The sequence below is a fragment of the Phacochoerus africanus genome, chromosome 2, assembly GCF_016906955.1.
Source record: "Phacochoerus africanus isolate WHEZ1 chromosome 2, ROS_Pafr_v1, whole genome shotgun sequence".
In the NCBI taxonomy this organism is placed as follows: Eukaryota; Metazoa; Chordata; class Mammalia; order Artiodactyla; family Suidae; genus Phacochoerus; species Phacochoerus africanus.
Genome location: NC_062545.1, coordinates 270,241,480 through 270,247,479, shown reverse-complemented (window position 1 = coordinate 270,247,479; position 6,000 = coordinate 270,241,480).

Sequence of the window (6,000 nt, the reverse complement as noted above, 5' to 3'; positions counted from 1 at the left end):
CAGTGTGTCATGTGCCAGATGGTGAAAGGGTGGTAACAGGGTAGGGGGGAGCCGTGGGCTTTGGGAGGGGGTGCAGGGTTCACCGGGGAGTCAAGATGGAGCAGAAGGGGATGGAGGTGAGCCTGCAGGTATGTGGGGAAGGGAGCTCCAGGCAGAGGGAACAGCAAGTCAAAGGCACGGAGGCTCACGTGCTGGGAGGACGGGGAGGCCTGAGGGGGCCCAGCCTGAATCAAAGGCTGTGGCTTTTCCCTCAGGTGACAGGGAGGGGGAAGGGGGGGGCGCAGGAGCTGGCTCAGGTTGTACAGGGCACTCTGGCTGCTGCGTGGAGAGTGAAAGGGGATGTATTCAAGAGGCTTTGGCAATGATCCAGGCAGTGGCCCCTGTCATTTGGCCCGGGGTGGAAGCAGAGGGGGAGTGAGAAGCGGTTTACTGTGACATATTCCTGGTGGCTTGGATGTGGCAGGTGAGAAAAAGCTGAGTCCAGGACGAAGGTCAGGGCCTGACTGACTGTGGCCTGAGCCCCTGCTAAGTGGGAGCCAGACTGGAAATAAACAGCCACTGAAACACAAGGGAGAGGGGCCAGCAAGGGGACGGAGGGGCAGGTGGCTCTGTGGGGCAGCAGGGGAAGCATCTCAATGGAGAAGGTGACAGTGCAGCAGGAGGGAGGGTGGCAGCCAGCAGAGGCTGAGGGAGGAGCCGCCCTGGCTCCTGGACAGGAAGGAGGCCATGTCCGGGGCGAGGGCAGGGGAGAGAGGCCAGCGAGGAGCAAGCCAGGCCAGGCAGGCCCGTGGGTCTGGGACATTCAGAGACCAGGGAGTGGGCACAGCTCCGATACCCCGGTACCCATGCAAGTGGGCCCTGTGTCGAGTTCCTCACGCACGACGCCACCTCACAAAGGAAGCGCTGTCACTGTCCCCGACGGGGATGGGGACACAGGGGCCCAGAGAGGCCAGGTGGCCTGCCCAGGACATGCCACGTATAGAGGGGCTCAGATGTGTTTCAAACCAAAGCTCTGGGCCACCTCACCTCCTGGGATGCTGGGGGCTGCAAAGGGGAGACCCCTAGACGCCGGGCAGGTGGGGAAATGCCCCTACATAAAGAGAGGTGCGCAGGGCCCCCCATGGCTGCAGCCATCACAATGCAGGCCAGTGCTTTGGTGTTTTAGGGGGATCGGGCTGTGCCTGATTCAAGCTGGGGCAGCAGTGGGGGCACCGGGGTCTCTCAGCACAGGCAGGACCTCCAAGGCCATCCAGAAGTGCCCAGGGGCTCTGCAGGGACCTGGCGGGAGGCAGAGGAGAAAGCAGGAGTTGGGAGAGACACGGGGTACCCAGGGGGCCCCCCAGCGAGGCGGGCACCTGGGTGGGGAACGGCCCGGGGGTCAGACAAGGCCAGTCCTCCTCCCTCCCCTGGGACCCGGCTGAGCTCTACCTGCATCCCCTCCTTGTCCTACCCCCCAGTTCTGAGACTGGAGAGGAAACTCGCCTCCCTCCACGAGCAGGTCAGGCACAGAAGGACCTGTCTGAGCCTCACACAGAATCATCTCTTACTGAGCAGGGGCCCTGCTCGCCCTCAGCCTGGCTCTGCCCAGGGCCCGCTGGGCTGTCACAAGCCCTCCTCCAGGATTTGATGCCCGCTGGTGAGTGAGGACCTGGGGCGGCCCTTTGGGAGACGCAAACATGAAGGGCAGCCTTGGCTGTGCGGCCTTGGGCCGGTGACTCTCCCTCTCTGAGCCTCAGTTTTTTTCTCTGTGAAATAGACTCTCAATTGTTCAACTGTTTTTACAAAGTTCCTACAATGGGCCAGTAATGAGTAACTGATGACTGTGTTAGATCACCACCTGGGAGCCCAAAGGGAAGGAGAGCAGGATGAGGGAGGTGGGGGACAGGTTACAGGATTAAATATGGTGTCAGGGTGGGCCCCCCCGCCCCGCCCCCCCGGCAAAGAGGGCAGATTTCGACAAAAGACATGAAGGAGGTGAGGGAGGGAGGTGCAGGTACCCAGGGAAAATCAGTCCCAACTGAGGGAAAGGCAGGTGCAAAGGCCCTGAGGCAGGTCTGTGCCCAGCAGGTGTTCAAAGAGCAGGAGGAAGGCCCTGGGGCTGGAGCTTCCCTGGAGGAAGTGGGAACAGAGAAGCGTTAGGGGGTAGAGTGGGTCAGGCATTTAGGGCAAGTCAGCACATAGCAAGGGCTCAGTTAATAGGAGTTAAGATTATTGCTGCTTCTAATTAGACGACTCCTAATCCTTCCAGCGGAGTGGGGGTGACTTAGGGTCTCACCTCTGCAGGCAGGAGCTGGATTTCAGTGATCCAGCCCTTTTACCCCTGGACTGGGGGCTGCTCCCTCTCTCAGCCTCTCTAGAATTTTCCAAGGCCTCAGTGGGCCTTGGGAAGTTTGGGGGGTGAGGGGGTGGGGCCACCATCACAATGGCATTAAATCAGACCCTGGCTCCTGGAAGAAATCGCACCAAGAAGTTGTTAATACCTTTATTATGGGCTGAAATGTATTCACGATATTAAAAGACATCCCATTTCTGCCCCCCGTGTCACATCTGAGATGTAGCATAGATAAATGATATATCACCGCACGAGATCTACCGAAACCATTAGTAACCATGACATTTTGACGTCAGATTTTAAAAAATTCCTAAGTAATCTTTTTGATTTATGAAATGCTGTCTGGGTTCATCGAGAGAGATCTCAGATTTATCACCGCCTGGTTAGAATTATTAATGATTTTCAATTTGTAAATCTGAAGTCGAGAAAGTCTGTGGGCTCTGGGTGAAAACACCCGCCGACGAAGGCCCGGACTCCTCTCACCAGAGTTCAGCCCACAGAGAGATGGGCTTCTCTTCCAGCATTCTGTACACCTGACTTTGTCTCCCAGAAACCCCTTCTGCCTGCAGCATGCAAGATTGTGGAGGGATCAGCAGCAGGACCTGCTCTAGGCACAACAGCTGTCCCATTTCAAAGAGCAGATGTGGGAGTTCCCGTCGTGGCACAGCGGAAATGAAACCGACTAGGAACCATGAGGTTGCAGGTTCAACCCCTGGCCTCGCTGAGCGGGTGAAGGATCTGGCATTGCCATGAGCTGTGGTGTAGGTCACAGACACGGCTTGGATCTGGCATTGCTGTGGCTGTGGTGTAGGCTGGCAGCTGCAGCTCTGATTAGACCGCTAGCCTGGGAACTTCCATATGATGCAGGTGTGGCCCTAAAAAAGGAAAAAAAAAAAAAAGAAAAAGCAAAGAGCAGATGTCCACTCCCCTCCCCGCTGTACACCCAGAGACCTGGAAAACTGCTCCAGCCTATTCGGGCAGAGGTGGACCTAGCCTGGGGCAACACACAGACCCTGCCGTCCTTGGGTCTAGCTCAGGCCTCAGCTCAGCTGCAGGCCCCTCACACACTGAGAAGCCTGGACCAGCCCTTCCTGGCCCAAGGCAGAGCCCCCACACTGCCAGGACTGTCCCCGGATGAGAGGCCGCCTTTCCCGTCAGTCTCTTCACCCCATCAAGGCTTCCATCTACCCTCCCCCCGCCCCCGTCTCAGAAGCTACCCCGACTGGGCTGGAAACAGTGAGCAGCACTGTTGGACCCCTGGACCTGGGGCCTGGTCCCCCTGGGTTCCCACCTGGACTGGAGTCAGGCCCATCCCTCCAGCCCGTGCCCCAGGCCATGCTGGACACAGTCCAGTGCCCACGGCTCTCACCTGGGCTGAGTGTGAGATCACCAGGGGAGTTTTACAAACACCAATGCCCCTCAGACCAGCTGAATCAGAACTGCCAGGAGGTGGAGGTTCCCACTGTAGCTCAGTGGGTTAAGAACCCGACTAGTATCCATGAGGATGTGGGTTCCATCCCTGGCCTTGCTCAATGGGTTAAGGATCCGGCAATGCTGTGGCTGTGGTGTAGGCTGGTAGCTGCAGCTCCGACTCGACCCCTAGCCCGGAACTTCCACATGCCATGGCTGTGGCCTTTAAAAAATAAAAGACCTGCCAGAAGGTTCCAATGTGCAGCTGAGGCTGAGAACCCAGCCCCCACATCACCACCACCACCCTCCTTCCCTCCCTCCCGGCCACCACTGCCTAATTCAGACCTCACTATTTCTCTCTGGAGCCAAGGAGGTCTCCCAGCCTCTGCTCTCACCTCCTCGTGATAGAGAAGTTTTGGAGGTGACCAGGCCAGTATTGGGAGCTGAGACAGTTAAGGGCTAGGGACTGAATAAAGGTTGACATAGGCGCTGAAATATTACCTTGTGGTGGGGGAGCTAGAACAAAGAGTCAGATCAAAAAACATCCATGATGATGGTGGCCACGACAATTGCAGTGGTGGTGGTGGTGGTGGTGATAATGGTAGTGATGATGGTGATGTGATTGTGGTGGTGATGATGGCAGTATGATTGTGGTGGTGGTGGTGATAATGGTAGTGAGGATGACTGTGATGGTGGTGATTGTGGAGGTGGTGACGATGATGGTGAGGATGATTGCGGTGGTGATGGTGATGATGGTGGTGGTGATGGTGATGATGGTGGTGGTGATGGTGATGATGGTGGTGGTGACTGTGGAGGTGGTGATGATGATGGTGAGGATGATTGCGGTGGTGATGGTGATGATGGTAGTGATGATGGTGATGGTGATGATGGTGGTGGTGATGGTGATGATGGTGGTGGTGATGGTGATGATGGTGGTGGTGATGGTGATGATGGTGGTGGTGATGGTGATGATGGTGGTGGTGACTGTGGAGGTGGTGATGATGATGGTGAGGATGATTGCGGTGGTGATGGTGATGATGGTGATGGTGACTATGATTGTGGTGGTGTTGTTGGTTGTGGTGATGATGGTGGTGGTGGTGATGTGGTGGTGGTGATAATGATTGTGATGGTGGTGACTGTGGAGGTGGTGACGATGATGGTGAGGATGATGGTGATGGTGATGGTGATGATGGTGGTGGTGACTGTGGAGGTGGTGATGGTGATTATGATTGTGGTGGTGGTGTTGGTTGTGGTGATGATGGTGGTGGTGACTGTGGAGGTGGTGATGGTGATGGTGAGGATGATGGTGGTGGTGATGGTGATGATGGTAGTGGTGACTGTGGAGGTGGTGATGGTGATTATGATTGTGGTGGTGGTGTTGGTTGTGGTGATGATGGTGGTGGTGGTGATGGTGGTGGCGGTGGTGGGGTGATGTTAGTGGTGGTGGTGATGGTGATGGTGATGGTGGTGATGGTGATGGTGGTGGTGGTGATGGTGATGGTGGTGACTGTGGAGGTGGTGATGGTGATTATGATTGTGGTGGTGGTGTTGGTTGTGGTGATGATGGTGGTGGTGGTGATAATGGTAGTTATGATGATTGTGGTGGTGGTGATTGCGGTGGTGATGATGATGGTGATGGTGATTGTGGTGGTGCTGGTAGTGGTGGTGATGGTGGTTACAGGACAACCTGCTTGAAAATTTACCCAAGTCAATGACCCACAAAAGGTAAAATTGTCCCCTCTTCATGGAAACCCGAAGTTTGGTTTCTGAGTACAGATCTACCTCCTGGGGACATTAACGCCTTGGCATTTTGGGAAGCACCCTGATTGCCCATCTCCTCCCCAGGTCTGTGTTGGGGCATTAGGTCAAACAAGGAATAAAGCTGGGACTCCCCAAGTGGAGGGGAGGGAGAGGTTGGGGCTCAGCTCAAGTCTGAGTGGAGCCTGAGGGAGGGGAAAGCTCTGTGGAGTCGGGAACTGTTCCCAGGACATCCTGAGGATGTCTGTGATGCTGCGACCTTGAGGCGTGACCTTGAGAGCCACAGGGAGGGCCCCTGCCATGGGCTCTGCTGTCAGGGGCCAAGCTGCCCTGGCGGGAGGCATGTCAAGGACCTCTGGTACAACAGGTGATCCGATGACAGAGCAGCAGGCTTAAGGCCATGCCATGCCATGCTACACAGCAGCGTCACGGTGTCCCCTGGCCAGAGAACCAGGATGTCCTGTGTCCAAACCCCCACCCACGTGGGACTCTGGGGAGGA